At 36.0% G+C, this 21,770-nt stretch overlaps 1 protein-coding gene across 2 annotated transcripts in view; it reads left to right on the top strand.

Annotated features, from left to right (window-relative positions):
- Window positions 1-965: 965 nt before the first annotated feature.
- LOC135222954 (neuropeptide SIFamide receptor-like) overlaps window positions 966-21,770 on the top strand; it is a 229,382-nt gene continuing 208,577 nt past the window's right edge. Inside the window, exon 1 of one of the 2 annotated variants that reach the window (XM_064261418.1) lies at window positions 966-1,017. The gene's annotated coding sequence lies outside the window, so the exon portion shown is untranslated. Of the gene's footprint in view, window positions 1,446-21,770 lie in introns of both variants that reach the window. The other variant, XM_064261417.1, reaches the window with a different exon arrangement.

Below are 21,770 nucleotides of genomic sequence, written 5' to 3'. Positions count from 1 at the left end.
AGGCAGGATATATTTATACATCCTTAAGTCACGAAACAATATTCCATACTAATGCTAAAATGATTAAATTTTTATCTAAAATGTTTTCATTATCATCAGAGTTTGTTCAGAATGTCTCTGTATTTCAGTCTCATGGGACTCCTCAGCGCAGCAGGAACCTGACATATACACTGAGCATATTCAGCGCCTAGCCCACATGACGCAAGCAATAATAAAGACGAGATTACCCAACGCAGTTTCCGAGAACCACCACAGGCAGCGGCGGTCCTGTCAAATCCGTCTTTGGTAGCGTTTTACTATGTTCCGCCGATACCGACACTTCCCGAAATCCTGCCTCCTGACTGTTCATTTCCTTTCACCTTGTCCTAAATACTTCTGTCCCTTCGTAGTTTCTAGAAAATATAGAGAGATAAAAAAAAAAGGAGAGAGATAGTGCTCACTTCCGCCGCGGAGGGAAATACAAAGCCTTCGCGTTTCTGTGACGCAAGTCGTCTTCTCGTTTTCTATTGGTCCGTCCGCCGGTGACCTAGTAGCGACCTGATTGGTCGGGCAGACCGAGTGCTTGCGGGATCCTTCGGCTCTGCCGAGACGCAGTTCAAGAAAACGCGATGTTTTCGTGGATAATCTTTCTTGCTTTTGATCTAAAAGGATTATTACAGATGCCATGAGTGAACCAAATACGATAAGGATAGTGAAAATGGCCTAATGTTTCGAAAGAACACTGCATTCTCCACCGAAACGAGTATCTCGAACGTACACAACTATAATATATATTACCTTCGTTTGGGTCAGGCAAAAGATCGTCGCACTTATTCTCACTTATTCTCGGGAGACGTGCCACTTGACAGCGTGCATCGCTCACTTTTCGGGAAAATGAGAAACTAATCCCTTTAATGCCACCGTGGCATCTCAAAGATGGACGTCACGTATATAGGAAGTCCACCTCGGCGCGCCAAGTTTCAGTGCTTGGCTGACCATGTCGAAGTGAGGAGTGCGCCGACCGAGCTCTCTCCGGTCGTGAGTGAAACTTGGATAATTATCGTTTTTGAGGCTGTATTACGCCGTCCACGGGCCGGGCCACCTCCCATGTGCTTCTTTCCCACTCACACGAGCCTGTGGGGACTTAATTCATTCGGATATCATCCATTTTTGACGAAGGTTTCGCCGATCAAAACCACATTTGTGTAAAACTTCTCGGGATGAAATTCTGAACATTCCATTGCACTTACGAGACCCGAGATACCTGTCTCGCATCTTTATCTCGCGGGAGCGAGGGCAAGGCAAAGAGAAAGAGAGAGAGAGAGAGAGAGAGAGAGAAAGGGGTGAATACGAAAAAAGAGAACATGAGCGAATATGAGTACTAAATGACGGGAGACGTCTTTTTAAACTTCCACGACGACGGAGTCGTCTGTCATTGAAGGGTGACGTCACAGCTGAGAACTGGCGTAAGTATATATTTTCTCGAAAGCTTTTTGTTTTCAGCCGACGAATTTCCTTTCGGTGTTCTGCTTGAGTGACTTCGTCGTATGACTCATCGTCGCTTGCGTCTTTCAATCTCGTCACAGTTACCCACCGCGTCATCATCATCATCATCATCATCATAGTCGTTTCGCACAGACTGACGTTTAGGGTTAATGAAAAATAATGACTGGGTTATGCCAGCGCGACCGATGGTGAAATAACTGACAGTGTAGTAGGCGATGATGAATGCACCGTTGGTGGAGAAGGGGTAATGGTAGTAATAGTAGCAGCAACAACAACAATAATAGTCGGGTTAGTAGTATTATTAGTTGAGGCAGTAGTAGAAAAAAATTAAACGGTATGGGAATGATTAATATTTGACTTACATAATACTAAGTTCTGGTAACACGAGATAATTCAAATCAAACCAAACCAAAGATATCAAAGAACTGTCATTTGAGAAGAGAGAGAGAGAGAGAGAGAGAGAGAGAGAGAGAGAGAGAGAGAGAGAGAGAGAGAATTTTGCTAAAATGAAGTAAAAAAAAATAAATTAAACTTTAAATTATCGAGACTTCATACCAGCCTGAAACGCCCACACACACACACACACACACACACACACAAATGCTAACGAACTCTGTAACCAGTATCTTACGTACTCTGGTAAGGTGAACGGCGATTATACAACACACTGATAAACTAAGACGGAACAAACATTCAAACATACAACAACAAAAAAACACACACACAAACAGGTTTTTAAATTGCTCTTGTCAGCCGAAGATTACAACTGTGTCCATGCGAGACACAGGTGAAAGGGGGGAGGGAAAGAGGACACAGGTACTGAGGATGATGGGATGGGACTCCTATCCCATCCTACGGACGGACCCATCCCATCCCATCCCATCTCAATCACTAGAGACGCATAGCCATCTCGATCAGGCCCATTTGCGTGGCCGCTAATGCTACGTAGTTCTCATATCATATTCACATTATAGAATGTGGTCCCAGGAGCCGTTATATATAGTATTAAGAGCAAGAGCGAGTCTCTCTCTCTCTCTCTCTCTCTCTCTCTCTCTCTTAGTCATTTAGTTTTCAGTCCGTTCTATCGATTAATTTTTTTTTCATAAACTTCAAATCACGATAGCTTAATTTTCATGGTAATTTAATTTTCCGGGTAAATTTTGATGGCAAATAATAATAATAATAATAATAATAATAATAATAATAATAATAATAATAATAACTGAGAAGGGTAACCAAACAGATACCCGATGGCTATCTGTACAGTTTTATCGTTAAATATTTTACATTTACATAACTGTGGATTGTTCCTCTAATAATAATAATAATAATAATAATAATAATAATAATAATAATAATAATAGCCAAGCATTTCACATATAATAAAAGAACATTCTTAACACTAACCTTCCCTGAAGCCTTATTGCTCGCTCATATTAACATACTTATATATCAAAACATATCACTCCCAGCACACACACACGTAGACAACAAAATCATGTTCAAGAATTAACAATCAAATCACGTAAATACGAGTACATACATACATGAATTACTTTTCAAGCACACGTTCGATGGAAAATCTCTCATCCCAGAACGCTAGTTGATAATCTTCGGAAAGACTGAGAGAGAGAGAGAGAGAGAGAGAGAGAGAGAGAGAGAAAGAGAGAGAACAAATAAGCACACATAATTAGGAAAACATGTATGCACCCAATTACACACAAAAATACGCTCACTACCCAGATATTGTCATTGGAGATTACAGTGTTATTTACTTAATTACAATTTTCTATTGACGAATGCCGACTGCAGTAAGAAATTTTCAAATTAAAAATATATATATATAAAATACATTGCTACTAATTACTTTCTAAAAATTGTATTAAGGTTAAATCGAATGTTATTTTTTCATTTGATCAGAGTAACACTCCTGTGTATTTCAACATGTTTTGGATTAATTAAAGCGGTAAAAATGGTCGAAATTTAATTAGCCTGATACAAATTATCTGTGCAAATGGTTTTATCTACGATCCATTGGAGTACCGATGTTTGTTTTGCTTTTGTATAAAAATGGCTCATGGAAATGAGTTCCAAAAGACACTCACACATATTATATATATATATATATATATATATATATATATATTATATATATATATATATATATATATATATATATATATACGTGCACGCTAGTACATACATATACGAATAAATCGGTGATGTCAAATGCCATATTCATAGCTTTAGAGACCATCAGAGTATTAAAATGCCATTAGTTTTCATGTCCGGGTTTTTTTTACTGTTGTTATAACAAACTCTATACCAGGTATTACTAAAGGCCGACTGCCTTTTCATTTCAATACGAGAATAAAAACTTCCTAATTATGCACCAGTTGTTTACAACTTTTCATCATGAAACTTTACAAATTGGGATTCACTAGCTTCATAAGACTGCTGTTCAGTTTATTAGCCTTTTACTTTAAAAAAAATACACATAAGTTTTACAGAGGGCACCATATCATTCAACTCGGATTTTGTAAGTGGACTTAATAATTTTCTACCAGTAAATATTATTAATGCATTAACTTTTGTAATAACGACCATCAATACATTAATCTTATTAAGGAATATTACTAATCCATAAGGAATAATAATAATTCGTTGACGTTAGCAAAAAAAAAAATATTATCAATACATTGACCCACTAATTCTTAGTGAGACTTATAATCCTATATAAATATTGATTCCATGTCTATAAATTAATATTTTGACTAACTCACTCGTAGTGACACTTAAAATCATATACAAATATCGATTCCATGTCTATAAATTAACATTTTCATTAACTCACTCGTAATGAGACTTAAAATCCTATATAAATATCGATTCCATGTCTATAAATTAATATTTTCAATAACTCACTCGTAGTGAGACTTATAATCCAATATAAAAATCGATTTCATGCATAAAAATTAACATTTTCATTAACCCACTCGTAATGTGACTTAATATCCTATATACTGTAAATATCGATACCATGCCTATAAATTAATATTTTCACTAACTCACTCGTAGTGAGACTTAAAATCCTATATAAATATCGATTCCATGCTTATAAATTAACATTTTCATTAACTCACTCGTAGTAAGACTTAAATTCCATAATATATATCGATTCCAAGCATAAAAATTAACATTCTCAATAAGTCACTCGTAGCAAGACTTAAAATCCTGTATAAATATCGATCCCATGCATAAAAATTAACATTTTCATTAACTCACTCGTAGTGAGACTTGGAATCCAAAATAAATATCGATTCCATGTCTGTAAATTAATATTTCTATTTTTCTGAATTGATAACCGAAGATGCAATGCACTTTTGCAGATAAACACTTGAATTTTTCCCCTGTCATCGAGAGAACCAATAGTTAGATATTGTTTGCATTATCGACTTCGTAACTCATTATTCTTCTCTTGTTGTTTGTTGGCTATTAGTATAAACTTCACATACGAACATTGGACGTACAACTCCGTCATCAGACGAGAGGCAGCGAAAAGCAACATTTAATCATTTGTCATTTAGGAATGTCTTTATTTTTATTGATCTGTTTGTTTGTAAGGCGTTTTTACGTTGCATGGAACCAGTAGTTATTCAGCAACGGGACCAACGGCTTTATGTGACTTCCGAATCGCGTCGAGAGTGAACTTCTGTCACCAGAAATACACATCGCTCACACCATAATGGAATGACCGAGAATCGAACTCGCGGCCACCGAGGTGGAAGGTCAAGACCATACCGATCACGCCACTGGGGCGCTTTTTTTTTATTTAAATCTCTTCGTATTTCATTTTGTCTGCTGGAACGACTGCTAGATAAGGCTCTATGTTTAGTAATTCTCTTTTGTTTGTTTAGTAAATTCTCCTTTGTTTACTTGACCGTTTGTGCGACATGAAAGTCTACATGAAGTTGCTCAAAAGTCCAGATCCAATTCCTTACATTTTTGGTGTACATCAGTTCCTTAGATATATATGCTTTCAGCTCCCCTTTGGCTGTTTCAGCTCTGCCTCGGAAAATCACGTGTTTATTTTATTCAAGACTTAGTGGGAAGTGCATTTTTCTGCTATCTATTTTCCATAACCCTCAATGTGTTCGTGTGAGTCAAGACAGAAAGTCCTGTCGTGCGTTCATGTTGTCATTTGATTAATAATAATAATAATAATAATAATAATAATAATAATAATAATAATAATAATGCACATTTGACTTTTAAAGTTAGACTTGTTAGGACTTCAAAACACACTTTTTCGTCTTATTTTATTTTTTTATTTTTATCCTTCTTTTTTTATTTCAGTCAGAATTTCTCCTTATCTATGTCACCTCCTTTTTATTGGCTTTCACAGATTATATATCTCCTCCGAGAAATTATTTATTACTGGCCTCTTTCTGATGATTTCCTCGCCTTATTAAGACGGATTATGGTTTTGTGCGTCAAATGTTTCTTGATACCGACTATATTTGCTTTGTTAAAATGCTTTTATTTATGATTTTACCAGTGAAGTCGAATAGAGCTCACATAATGACCCCTCTCTCTGTTTGTGTACATTTGTTTACCTGTCTGTCTTTCCCAAAGATATTTTAAAATAGTAGAGATGAATCTCATTGAAATTGAGTGAAAGGGGGAATTATTATTATTATTATTATTATTAATATTATTATTATTATTATTATTATTATTATTATTATTATTTAACTTTTGTGCATTATACTTTCTCTACCTTGTTATCGCAGAATATAGCCCTGAACTGAATAAAGAACCATTATTATTATCATTATTATTATTATTATTATTATTATTATTATACAAAGGATTTAGATCCGGAAGAAAATTAGGGACAAGTTTCTCGGATGTTTTCTGTTACAAAAAACAAATGCCAGGATTTTGAGGGAGGAAAATCAAATCTATATTTTATGAAAATCTGTCTGCCTCCAAGATTTCAAACGAATCTCAATTATAATAGATTCACATCACCCGTGCATCTGTTGTCTAAGCCAGTCCCTTACGACGCTTCTGATTGGCTGCTGATAAGTATCCCTCAAGAGAGGTGGAACATACATCCTGCCTATGTGAACTCTCCAGAGAGACTGAGAGTTTCCAGTCCTGTAACTGGCTTATCAACAGCCAATCAGAAGCGTCATAAGGGACTGGCCTAAACATCAGATACACGGGTGATGTGAATCTTCTATAGTAAATACGACGACGTACCAAGAAAAATACGCCATCACATTGGCAGAATCAATTGCTTTGAAAATGCTTGTTCTTAAGTTCTGTTAGTTTTGTCGTTTGTTAGTTTACTTTGGTGTTTCTTTCGTTGCTTTTGTCTTTTAGCAGGTTATAATCAAAAGCTGATCAGTGAAGGAGTGAAGGAGCCATTAAGCTCTCCTTGAAAAGTCCATCTGGATTACAGTCAAGATGTCTGTCACTCACCCGGTGTAACCGCTGTTGCCACAACCCCCCCCCCCCCCCCCCCCCCCTCTCTCTCTCTCTCTCTCTCTCTCTCTCTCTCTCTCTCTCTCGGGTAAATTGATGACCATTTTGACTTACCATCCTCAAGTGGGACACCTCATACCCCGTACATGCCCCCAATACCACTTCCTCAAGAAGTGTTAGGCCTAAAGGTTCGGAGGGAGGGCCTATTTCGGCTGAGAGAGAGAGAGAGAGAGAGAGAGAGAGGCCTATAGGTCGTAGAGAGGGTGGAGGGGGAAGGTGGGAGAGGGGAATAAGGGGAGCGGGAAAGGTTGGTAAAGAAGAGTAGATCACTCTTACCATCGTGGCGTTTGGCATCAGGCAAGGCGAGATGGAGGACCGATAGACATGCTCGTGTACGACGTCATTATTCAAAAGGTCCAAAGTGGATGATGTAGACGGGGGTAAGGAAGCGGGTAGGGGGGGGGGGGGTGTCGAGGAGGAGGAAATGTTATGGAAGTGGTGTTGGGGAATAGGGTGGCTCCATATAGAAGTGGGTGCTGACCTTGCCCGGTAGGGGGAGGGGGAGAGGGGAAGAGCTCGGGTGCATGACTGAGTGGTTATGCGCTGTGATAGATGAGGTCCGCGAGATTATTTTTTTTTAGCTTTTTATTGCTTTCTCTTGCTTAATACAAAGATTCTTAAGACTCTCATGAGAATATCAATTAAATTTTCAATGAAAGGACTTAGGAGACCAGTACCTAATGCCCTTTATCTACCCCAATTTTGATATAAATGTGAAATTTAACCAACTTTTTTTTTTGGGGGGGGGTGGGTGGGTGGGGGGGGGGGGTCGCTGGAGGCGAAGGCTTCTGGAGCAAGCAACACACTGCCAAGTCTGGCTAACGGAGCTGGTAGCACCAGAAGTAAGAAGGAAGGAAAAAGCTACATAGAACACACGCACACACATACTACATACATACATACAATATATATATCATATATATATATAATATATTATATATGTATATATATATATATAGATATATATATATATAATATATATATACAGGGACTATACAAATTCATAAAACAAATTGAACAACTGCATTCAATACATTACCACTGCTACTACCACTAATACTACTCTACCACCACCACCACCACCACCACCACTACTGCTACTACTAATATAACAGTATTTGGGAGGGAGCCTTTTTTTTTTTTTTTTAAGAGGTGTCTTTGAAAATTATGGCTGCTTCAGCAGAGTTGTCGCAGTGTTTCACCTTCTCTATTTGTATTATTAGTCCTTTTTTCTGTGGGACGTAAATAATTCAGGAGCTGACCTCAATTTCTCCCCTCTGTTTTATCGGTTATATTATATATAAATTTACATATATAGATATATACATATACATAAATATATGTATATTTGATTGTTAACCACAAAAAAGGTAAAAACGCGATGATTATACGAACAAAGTTACAGCCTCGAAGGAAAATTGAAGCAACTGAGATGGTATGAAGACGAAAATACTTAGCATCTCGACTGTTTCAATTTTCCTTCGTGGCTGAAACTTTGTTCATATGGGGATTTAATTAACTGAATTATAAAAATAAGCTTTATAGTGTAAAGTACGAATAGGAAAATAAAGGACGATTTATTTATACTGATCGTAATAATGCTAAAAATCAACATTACATATATGTGGCATATTAGATTTAAGGGAACCGATTGATTTAGCTGACTTTAGTGAATAATACTGAGTTTTTAAATTTTTGACCAGTTTGCTATAAACATGAGGGCAAGGTCTGTACGTTAGACCCTTAATTATGAATGTTAACATGCGATCAGCAAGCGCCTTCTGGTCTCTCTGGCATAATTCTTATTTAGAGAGCATCCATTGATGTTATACTAGCGGGAGAATTTTGATTTTTGGGAGAGAGAAAAAAACAAAGGAATCTTTTTGCAATCACATTGCCAACTGCACAAAGCACACGTCGTGCCTGTTAGAATTAAGCTATTTTCTCTTAGAGCTGCACTGATACTGTACTCCAGTCACGGGAATTCAAGTACAACTTTGAGACGGTGATTCCTGAAGAAAAATGTGTCTGAGGCAATTTATTGAGCAACGAAATATCACAGGGTTTCAAGTAAGTTTTAAATAGTGACAGATCGTCTGCATACCTACGGCAGGTAATTGATTAGTAATCGGAGACTGCCCTGTCGGGGAAATTACAACCGTATTATCGACAAAACATGGGTTACATTATTCATCATTGTCAGACCATTATCAGCTCACTGGAGCGAAATCTCATCCACTTACCTGGCTCAGAACTGATATATATATATATATATATATATATATATATATATATATATATATATATATTTATATATATATATATATAATATATATTCTTCTGTTAAAACAGGATACTCTCAAGTATAAAAGGCCTATTAACACAACACTGGATTAAAAGCTAAGGACTATATTTCGGTGGACTTACCTCCACCCTCATATATATATATATATATATATATATATATAGATATATATATACTATATATAATATATATATATATATATATATATATATATTATATATATAACAGACTGTAACAATAATTGTAACTATCTGAAATATTATTACGACTATGAGAAACAAGACGAGGGAAGGAAGGAAGGATTAAGAAAAAGGTTAACGAATAAAACTATATAATCCCAAAACCAATAAATAATAAAAAGTAAAGCAATGAGGGTGGAAAAACCGAAAAAAAAAACAGAATGAGATCATAGCTGGTGCAGGAAATTCTCAACCATCTAAAAAAAAAAAAAAAAAAAAAAAAAAAAAAAAATCCATAATTTTTTCCTTTCTCCCCGATTTCCTTCCAACGATGCCATTAACATTATCACCACTATTGCCCGCGCCGCGTGAATAGGGCACCGACATTATTGAAGACTTTAAGACCTCGCTGTAATCCCCACTATCATCGCGCTTATCACCATCTTCAATGGATGCAGCAGATCACCATCAGTATCATGACAGGCATTACGTTCAACAACGCACCCTCATCAATTAATGTTGCCATCGACTGAAGCATTCATTATGTTGCTGCTAATGACGTAATCACTTTGGAGATACACTCCCGCGTTTTTCCTTCCTGTGGAAAACTGGGTGGGTTGTCGGGTCGGCTGGGGGTGGGGGGGGGGGGGTGGAACTCTGTCGTCCTAAATGGATGGGAGGGAGGGGAGGAAGGGAAAGTAAATTGGGTGAGGGAGAGGGGGGTGATACTTTCTTATTTGCGTGGGGGGGGGGAGAGGGGAGAATTACTGTGGCAGGGGGATGCGGTGGGACTTCGCAGATAAAACAATGATAATTTGCCATAAAATCTCAACATATGATCTTTTTGATGACTCCAGATCCCCAATGAATTGCCTAATATGGTCCCATATCCCCTTTCCTTTAGTCTACTTAAAAGTCCACTTTGTCGACAGCATAAATTAATATACTTAGTTTAATACATACTTCAGGTATGATTAGCTAGGAATAGAACATACGAGAAAATCAAAAGCGTTTATAGTTTTATATAGTTAATTACTTACATAATGTACCCATGAATACAATGACACATTAAAATTAAATATGTACAAATAACCAGAGATCAAGTTCCATAACCCCCAAAATGTGGTTCTCATACTCCCATGGGGTATGGATAACCCTTGTTAAGTGCCTTTGCTTTAAAGGGTAATCAGTTTCCAGCTAAAATGAATTAAAGTTATACTGAAAGCATATTGCATTGGGGGCATATAATCAGTGCAGTATCAACGGAAACATTACACAGTAATGTTTGAGGACGAAGTATATCTAGCGATAAAAACACTCGCCAGACTTCAAAATATTGATGATATTAGTGTCAGCAACAGCAACTGCGCGGATAAATTTCAACCAAACCTTCAAATAACCAATGCTAACCTGGGGCAGCGTGTCCTTCCTGGGGCATACTAAGTACCTACATAGGTCTGAGAGAGAGAGAGAGAGAGAGAGAGAGAGAGAGAGAATTCCTCCTACCCAAAAAGTTAAAAATTCCTAATTTCACAAATCTAATTACTTGTTCCCTGGTACGAGGCGCCAATCATATAGTTGGATTTCGTTGAGGTTTATATAAATCTTCTCTCCTAATCCTGCTGACAAACAGACACAAACCAAACCAAAACCATATTCTATATTTAGTAATAATAATAATAATAATAATAAGTTTAGGATAGACAGGTCAATAGCTATTTAAAATATCTTATTAGTTTCATTTATCGGTTTCATATTATGATTTTCCTTATAAAAAGATGTAAAATAACCACAAAGATATTTCTGTGCTCATATATTTCATCTATACATACATGCATCCATACCTATATGCCCTTATAGCACACACTTACATATATTTCTAGATGGAGAAAACCTGTTTCTTAATCCATTACTCGTGTAGTGTTGATGGATGTGTACGTACTAACACGTCTATACATATGCACGTAAACACGAGCGTGCACATTGATGTACTCTTTGTATCTACAAGACTGAAAAACCAATAATTTCCTGAGCAAGCCTCCCGAATAAGAAAATAAAGAAAGCAAAACCATGAAAGCAAATTAGAGTGTAAAATAGGCAAAGATAAATAAATAAATTAATGCATGAATAAGTAAACAAATAAAAACAAAAAAATAAACACTTGCGCAAACCAGTAAATATAAGCAGACGTTAACGAAGAAGCATAAAAACGCCACCAGCCACCCTATTTTTCGGGCGCACTACTGCCGCGAATTTTCGGCTCCGGGCTCATCATCGTTTAAGTTTTACACTTCCATTTACTTTCATGTCCGAAGTTACGAGGCATCTGGGAAATATCATAACGCGGAGTTTATTTTTTTCTTCTTCTTCATCTTCCCAGCCCATTAAAACAAGACATCAAAATGTTAATTCAGAAAGGGCTGTGAGTAGCCGTATCATACTCTCAAAACGTAGCGATGTTATTTTCACTAGAGTATGTTAAATATTGTAACATTTTGATGCACATCTCGAGAAATGGCGGAAATATACAAGGCGTCCATAAAGTCCCAGTACCATTACAAGTATTTATTGCTCAGAATGGTACTGGGACTCTATGGACACCCTGTATTGTGAGGCTACACTGGAAGAAATGAGAGAGTGGAACGATTAAGTTGATAAAAACACGTGAACATAAAAATGCTAAATGTTGTAATATTTTGATGCATATATCGAGAAAGTGTAGAAATATATTATGAAGCTACACAGATAGAAGAAATGCAACATTTTCATTTCTAACGATCGCATACATGGAATAGTATACTTGTTTTTGACGGTGAAATTATCAAAAAGGACAAAAGCTTAGCTGAAGAACTGTGGTATGCATTAAAAGTTAAGTATATCTTATTTTAAACCAGACCACTTAGCTGATTAACAGCTCTCCTAGGGCTGGCCCGAACGATCAGATATTTTTTTACGTGGCTAGGAACCAATTGGTTACCTAGCAACGGGACCTACAGCTTGCTGTGGGATCCGAACCACTTTATATCGAGAAATGAATTTCTAATCACCAGAAATACATTCCTCTGATTCTGCGCAGGCAGAGCGGGGAATCGAACTCGTGACTACTGAATCGGTAGGCGAGCACCACGTAACCCACCCGTCCAACGAGGAACTAGGTATGCATTAAAAAGAAATGAAAAGTCTGTAGGTATGAGATTACGGTAAGATCTGAAACACAAGTGTATTTTTTTTTATGTACAGCTATCCACAGCTAATAAAAAACTCGGCTTCCATTGTATAATCGAAAACTACTGAAACCCTTTGTAAAAGTTTTTTTTTTCCCCTCTCCGGATTCGAAGGTTTTCAGAATGAAAAAAAAGTGTCCATAATATTGGGAACACAGAAGTTATGAGTTCTTTGCGATATATGTGTAGTATTCTCACACAAGGAGAGAGAGAGAGAGAGAGAGAGAGAAGAGAGAGAGAGAGAGAGAGAAGAGAGGCTATATGAGGGGACCATTGTGGAGTGACTCTGAGACAAAAGAATTTCCTTTTTTCTTCTTCTTCTTCTTGAGGCCGTCTAGAGGCCTACGTGATTAAATTTTTCCCCCTCTATTGGAAGGAGGCCTAAGTCGTATGGTTTGATGTGAGTTGAAATGTTCCCATAAATTTTCCAGTAATGGAGAAATTCTTGAGAGTTCATATAGCGTTGAATATAACCCCCACCGCAATTACTTTTGACCCTAAAGTGAGAAATCCTATGGTGTTATTGTTAAAAAAAATATACAGAAATACATGGATATTAGAAAAAGTGCAGACGATTAAAATTAAATGGATTGCTGAAAATGACACAAAATGATTAAGATAGTAAAAGAAATATCAGAGATTTTATAGAACAAATGTAATGACAAAGCAAAACTCAAATTGAAAATTTAGACAAAACTAATCATTCCCTGATACAATCGAAATCTTCAAAGGATAAATAACTGTCAAGGAAACAGAAGAAAAGTTGGGAGGTTAATAGACAGGGCACAGAACATTAAAATCATAGAAATACACAGCGAGGAAAGTAAAAAACAACTGGGGTATCACTTCTAAGAAATAAATGAACCACACAGGAGCTACAAATAAAAGACTCTCTCAGGAAAATAAGGGGAAGCGCTACAGAAAATTAATGAATCAAATTAATTTTGTAGAGAATTTTTTAACCCGTGGAGAAAACAATTATAAATATTAGTCAAATACTCATTAGATACACTGCAGCGAAACGTAACCTAGTGATGGATAAGAAGGAGAGAAATACAATGCGTAAATGAACAAGAAAAGCAGAGTAGGCCACACACACACACACACACACACACACAGAAGCGGGGAGGGGAGGTTGGGGGAAGGGAAACGTAGACACACATAAACTATCCACAGATAATAGTATGGTAGAAAGTAAGTACCCAGATAAAACACAACTTAATAATGAGAAAACAGTCAAATTATTATCGTAGAAAGACTTAAACCAGTTCGGAAGAGAACTGCAAATAGGAAACCATCCATATTATATACACACACACATACACACACACACACACACACACACACACACATATATATATATATATATATTATATATATATATATAACTCCTGAAGACTTCATGTTGGTGGAACATGTTAGACAAAAAGCGAGTGCCCAATATTTGACAATCAAACGGTCGAAGATAAATGGTGTAGATACCACTGTACCCTTGAGCATATTTTCATATTCATTCATAAGTAATGCTGTATGCCAATATCTTTTTCCTGAATGGATGACTTAAAATACAGGACAGGAGGAAAAAATTATCTAATGAATGTATTTGCTATAAAAGATATTAATATTCATAACCTTCCACATGTATTTCCAACAGCCTCTGAACGAGTGACTGCTCTCGTAACATGGAATTCCAATTATATTGACGCTCCAAATCAAAGGAAAACTACAATTCACTCTGAATGCGTGTAATCTTCGCCTACAATATGAAGATCCGGATTCCTATTTGATAACCGGCCAGTATCGAGGTTACGCTTTTTTTTCGATTACTCCGGGAGTAAGCCTGCAAACTACTTTGTTGCTGTTGTTGTTTTTCTTGTTCTTGTTTTGGAGAGTAAGAAAGCCCTATGGAAAAGCCTAAAAAATGTCTGAAAAAGGGTGTTTTATGTTGAGTAAAGACACAGGAATATAGGATAGGATATTTATGATTTATTTATTAGAATGAAAAGGTAAAAAATAATGTTCATATTAAACAGCACAAAGCAATTATTCATAATCAAATAGAGTATATTTATTTTAATTTCCGTTGGTAAAACAACGCGCTATTTAACCATAGATTTTACCACGTGGCCTGAGTAAGCTGGAGGTCGGATCACGCTTTGTTTTTTTTTTTTTATTTGTTAGAACAGGAACCGTAGCTTCCTTCTCATCTCGCAACTCTGAGTAGTTTCCTCGTATTCCCATGAGACCGTTTGGTTTGTTTGTTTGTTTGTTTGTTTTTTGTTCACAACAAATCTCGAAACCTTATGATTGGATTTCGAAGAAATTTCGGGGGGGGGGGGGGGAGGGGGGGGAGGGGGCGAGAGAGTGCAGGTCAAAGATGATTTGATTTGTTTTGTAATGGATGCTGAAGAATATTCAAGCTATTTTTTTCATTTTTTGTAAACAATCCTTTGGGCCGGCAAGCGGTACCTGGGTGCCTTCTAGTCATGTGCTACACAATCAGTAACAAAACGCCTGAAATTGTACTCAATCCTTTAGTGGAGAAATAATTGTATATTCGAGACATAACTGATGCATCTAACACTAACATTAAAATGACCAATTAGCCTTCTGAAAAACTGCCTCTCCTTACCTAGTTTCTAACATATATCATAATAAGATTCAGTTAATAACACTACCACATTTGATAATAGCGATATGTTACGTGTTTCTTATCGTTATTTTTCCTGTAGAGTAGTCAACTCTGCGTTACGATTTGCCGTCGTCTAGTCCATTATATATATATATATATATATATATATATATATATATATATATATATATATATATATATATATATATAATTTCTTTCTTACCTACGTAACATCCATACTGTCTAGACTAAATATTAAATGAAAGACAAAAGAGAACAGCTGGCCCTATCGTGTATATCTTTATCTCATACAACTATATATACAATAACAATAACAACTCGGATGAGAAAATACAAAACAATACGCCCAAAGCAGCGTCACGCATATATGATCACGAACACAAGCGCGCCTGCGCGTCTGCGTACGCCTGCATGAGATGTCGTGTATGGCCTGTGGTTAGGTATGTATTAACCTACTTATCCATCGCAATTTAACTTTAAAATGACAGTGATCGGACTCAGTGGGGACTAGAAGGACGGGAGGGGAGGGGAGGGATGTCATTACTCTTTTCTCTCTCTCTCTCTCTCTCTCTCTCTCTCTCTCTCATTTCATGCATAGCAAGATATTCTTTACTACAGGAAGCCTGGAATATTAAGTCACTTAAAAGCTCCCTTACCTCTGAAGTAAGATATATATATATATATATTATATATATATATATATATATATATATATATATATATATATATTATATATATATATATACACAGACACACGATAACGAACACACACACACACACAAACGCACCTGTTATCCAGCCCTCACCTGCTGCAATTGACTGCAACAATCAAATTCCGATAAAACTAATGGTGCTACCCGAACCCGACCCACCCCCCCCAACCCCCACCTCCATGAATCAACCAGAAACGCCCTCCCCCCTTCCCCACCTTCCAACCCACCCCCTCAATGTCCGGTTGCTTGGTTGCTCTATCAATAGCAATCTTGCGATACACAATTTATCGCAGGCGATAAATCTCACTCAAGCAACTGAGACGGCCGTTCTGAACATATGGGGTCAAATTTATCGTTGGTCATTTTTGGACTTTAGTTGAAGAGTCTGAACTGCCAAAGTTTTCAAGGATGTGTGTGTGTGTGTGTTCGTAAAGAGAGAGAGAGAGAGAGAGAGAGGAGAGAGAGAGAGAGAGAGAGAGAGGTTAAGGGTTGGACACCCAAAACTGAAAGACAAAATCATAGAGATACCGAAAGGAATATTTGCAAGAGAGAGAGAGAGAGAGAGAGAGAGAGGAGAGAGAGAGAGAGAGAGAGGTTAGGGTTGTATATCCAAAACTGAAAGACAAAATCATAAGAGATGCACAGAGAGAGAGAGAGAGAGAGAGAGAGAGATCAGTTGAGACAAGCTAAAGAGAAAGACAGGAGGATTAAACTCTTCCACATTGTTGCTGTTTACAACTTCTGGTGGCAGTTTATTCCATGTGTCACATGTCTTGCATGTAAAGAAGTTCCCACGAGAGAGAGAGAGAGAGAGAGAGAGAGAGAGAGAGAGAGAGAGAGAGAGAGAGACGTATCAGGTGGTAAGCAAAAGTGAAGGAAAACTAATACAGATGCAGACAGGAATACATGCAGGAAGTAGGGAGAGAGAGAGAGAGAGAGAGAGAGAGAGAGAGAGAGAGAGAGAGAGAAATACACTCAGAAGAACAAATATCATTTGAATAATAATACAAATTCAAGCGATTAATTATATGTTTACGTCCACCTACGCCACTGTAACAAAGATCACTTACCAGGTACTACCGAAAAACCTATTGCTTGCAAATTCCTAAGTCGTTCGCTAAATTATCACAATTCTGACAAAATATACAAGCTTCTCCTTAAGAGCCATCTTCGGGTATCTCACTAAACCCCACCCCCCGCCCCCCCTCCACCGAGAGCATTTCGTACTGAACTTCGCGACTGAAACAAGCAGAAGGTCACGAGTTCACGAAATGTCTGCATGCAAATACCAGTACGAAACAATGGCTGGCTCGCGAATACTAAACAAGGATCAGTTTGACAGGAACAAAATACGCAGTGGCACTAAGGACTTCCCAGGGAAGAATAAATTGGGTGATACATCTGAAACCATGCAGGAGGCTTTGCAGAAAGTAAATATAAATAATAATAATACCGTTGAATAAAAAAGGCAGAAATAATAAGCGATTTGATCTTATATATTTTACATTTTTCATATTACTCGCTTCTCTGGCTCAGCGATACTCCTTAATAATTGATCAATATTCATATTGGGAAATATTTAAATTGGTCAATATTCATATTGAGAGAAATCCAAATGAATATTGGCCGGTTATTGTGAAGTATCGCTGAGCCAGAGAAGCGAATAATGTGAAAAATATAAAAGAAAGTATAAAAGATCAATTCACTTAATTCTGCCGTTTTATTCAACAGAATTTGTTTGGAATAGGGTCAGATTCCAAAATAATAATAATAATAATAATAATAATAATAATAATAATAATAATAATAATAATAATAATAATAATGGCAAAATAACTTCAAAGTAGTACGTATGTGGTGTATTGCTACATACAGTTGGCCTCTTCAGCCTGAATAAACATACATATAATAATACACTTTGGACAATATCTTTGAAAAATGGAAAAGGGCTTATTAGCCTATCAGCAATTCTCTGGGGACGTCGTGGCACAATGGACTTTATTTTTCTATTGAAGATCACGAGAGAGTAATAATAATAATAATAATAATAATAATAATAATAATAATAATAATAATAATATTATTATTATTATTATTATTATTATTATTATTATTATTATTTTTATCTCGTAATTTTCAATGGTCGATTCTCCTTCTCAATCTGATTGAGAATGCGAATCGAACAGGTTCTCGAAAAGCCTCACTTTGTATATATTTTTAATATATATATTTACAATTATACCGTTGTGGATTGCTTCAATGCCTAAAATAATAATAATAATAATAATAATAATAATAATAATAATAATAATAATAATAATAATAAAATATATGCACATCTACATAACTGTGGATTTGTTTTCCAATAATAATAATAATAATAATAATAATAATAATAATAATAATAATAATATAATAATAATAATAAACACCAATTCGTTACGGTTTCCGTGTCTACATTTCGCCTTAAACTAATGATAATATTGATCATGAAACTGTTACCCATTAAAACTCAAATAATTCGCAATTTTGTAGAAATGCAAATATTTATAAAAAAATACGAAGATTTTTTTTTTTAACTCTTGACCCTTCGTTAATAAACTGACTGATAAATAATTGCCAATAATAATTTCACTTTGTTTTGGGAGAAATTTAATATTTTTCAAAATTATATTTATTGCAATTAGACAACCCACTTGGAATATCCCAGAATGCAACTGCTTGCATAGCAATAACAAATCTACTCTAGTCTCTGTAGTACAAGAACAACAACAAGCTTAACAAATATTACGCCATATACTTTCCTTTAAGTCACATCAGAAGTACTTCTTAAAGCAGCACTGATGATGGATCTAAAACGGAGCGGACGGAAAAAGGCCAGTGTGTGTGTGTGAGAGAGAGAGAGAGAGAGAGAGAGAGAGAGAGAGAAGAGAGAGAGAGAGAGAGAAGTAACCTTTCAACAGAATGCAAGTGGGTCTCGGAAGTAACGGCGAGGTTCCATAAAAAGGTCCAACACTTTTTATTCAAACGCTTAAAAAAAAAAAAATCAAAGGAGGTATTCTACAGATAAGAGAACAGCACTTCACATAAGGATGAATGGGTCTCATACAGAAATGGACTTCTTGTTTGGTGGGAAAAAAAAGGCATCTCCCTATATATAACAGGGGTCATTCAAGTCCCAATGCCCAAACTTACATAGTTAGGCCTCTGATATTCTTTTAAAAACTTCTGTTGTTCCCATGATCAAAATATTCAGTAAGAAGATGAATGTTACTGGGAAGCTAAAGAGAATATTTTCCAGGGGCTGGAAAGAAGTATGGCCTAACAAGGACTGCATTCCGCAGAGATTCCTCCATACATGTTCCAGATACTGACCAGATTTTTCCGATAAGTCTCTCTAAAAAAAAAAAAAGTTCCAGAAGATTGATATCCAAGACGAAGGTGGTTGTTGAGATACAAATGATATCGACAAAAGATGACCTGTCTGAGGTCATTTATAAGGCATGAAAAAGGTTAAGAAGGAAATAGACGTCTGGCAAACGCAGCTATAAAAGTAGTTTTGTCAAAAATGAAACCTAATTTCGATAATGAACATGAAGTCCCGCGATTAATAGGAAGTTTGTCCCTGTGACAGGAGCTGCAAACTTTAGGAATAATAACAGTCAAGACATAAAACATCCCAAAATTTCTGGGAAAGATTAACAATTAATCTTGTTCAGAAGTCCTTTCGATTATCCACGATATTACCCATTGGTCAGAAGCCTTGGAACACTGCCGTTGATTATACCCTGATCGACATCAGTTTCATAAAAAAAAAAGAAAAAAACTTTTAGTTTAAGGAATCAGATTTATGCTGTTCTAAGGGATAGGCTGAAAATACGTACCAAGGATGAAACAATATGACAAGTTTACGCGCTCACACACACACTCACGCACGTGCGCACACACACACACACACACACACACACACACACACACATATATATATATATATATATATATATATATAATTATATATATATAGATATACTATATAAGACTACATTATATATATAAAGACTTGAATTAGAAGAAAATAGGAGAGCAAAATATGGCAGTCTTCAACGGATCTTCATAAGTAAAACCGAATAATAAAAATATCACGTTTATGAGTCCCTGTCTATTTCTAGACAAGTAATCAATTCATGATGTATATATCCCATATCCGTACGATTAATCACAAAATATAAAAATATAGAGAAATACTTATAAACTGACTTATGGTATAAAGATGTCGAATTGTCTACAATGCAGCTGATAGAGACATCTATGAACATAACAAGACACTAACACTATAACTAATCATGGCGACTGTCAAGAACGTTAAAATGACTATAAGATTCTCTAGGCAACAAAATAAACCGGTCTCTGCGCCATATCACGTACTTTTTGTAAACTGCCAAGACAGTTTTAAGTGAAAACTTTTTTTTTTTTGGGGGGGGGGAGCGGGGGGGGGGGGGGGGGGGGGGTTGCCAAGAGTTACAAGAGCAGCTGCAGCCTCTTCGGACGTCTTTTGTACGAAAACCCTTTCCTTCTTTTTTTTTCTTTTTTTTTTTTTAAATACAATGGCGTTATCATTTGCAGGCGACGTGGCGGAATTTTTCTGCACATTACCCGAATGGGGCATTGTTCAGAATACTGGTATATAATGGCATAACTTCTATCCGGTAAAGCTCGTGGTTGGTGAGAGGAGAGAGAGAGAGAGAGAGAGAGAGAGAGATGAGAGAGAGAGAGAGAACCAGCCATTCTTCTTAATATTTCAGAACTTCGAAGTAAAACTTTTTATATTTAGAATGCTGTTCAGTAAAGCTCCTTAACTCAAGTCTGTACACGAGCTTGAGATTAACAGTAGTGGGTAAACAAACACTGTAGAGCAGCGGTGGCAAACATGCAGATTTGAGGGGATAAACAAACACACAAACTGACATAGACAACAAACATGTCAGACAACAGCATTCATACATAAAGCATACTACATACGCATGTATGTATGTATGTGTATAGTATGTATATTACTGAATATAATATATATATATATATATATTCTGTAATATCTATAATAATAGAAATATATATAATATAAATAGAACAAAAATCAATTCACGTCCCATATTTTTGTTATTCAGTTTTAAACTATATATATATATATATATATATATATATATATATATATATATATATATATATATATATATATATATATATATATATATATTAATTATATATATTCTCTGCACCAATTGTCAAACCATCATATACTATATCGTTGAGTAAAGCTAATATGACAACTCGATGCAGTGAAGTATTTTTCAAGTGTATCGTTTGATATCAACACAAATCAAATCAGTCAAAATCTACTACCAGCAAATGGTATAATAACAGGACACTGCTACGTCTTACCAGGAAGAGGAGTCCCACCATGAAAATATTAAAGGCAAATTATAGCTTTTTATATAACAACACTGGAGAAAATTGCTTTAGGAAAATTGTCCTCAACAGAGTATAGCAGCCAAGTTTATCAAATCTCATTTACAGACTGATGCATTTCATTTAGGCTAGACAAGTACAAAATGAGATGTCAGAATAAATCAACACAAAAGGATATTGCTTGCTTTGTAC

Source organism: Macrobrachium nipponense, chromosome 8 (assembly GCF_015104395.2).
Source record: "Macrobrachium nipponense isolate FS-2020 chromosome 8, ASM1510439v2, whole genome shotgun sequence".
NCBI classification, from domain to species: Eukaryota; Metazoa; Arthropoda; class Malacostraca; order Decapoda; family Palaemonidae; genus Macrobrachium; species Macrobrachium nipponense.
This window is presented reverse-complemented; position numbering and strand designations above follow the sequence as displayed.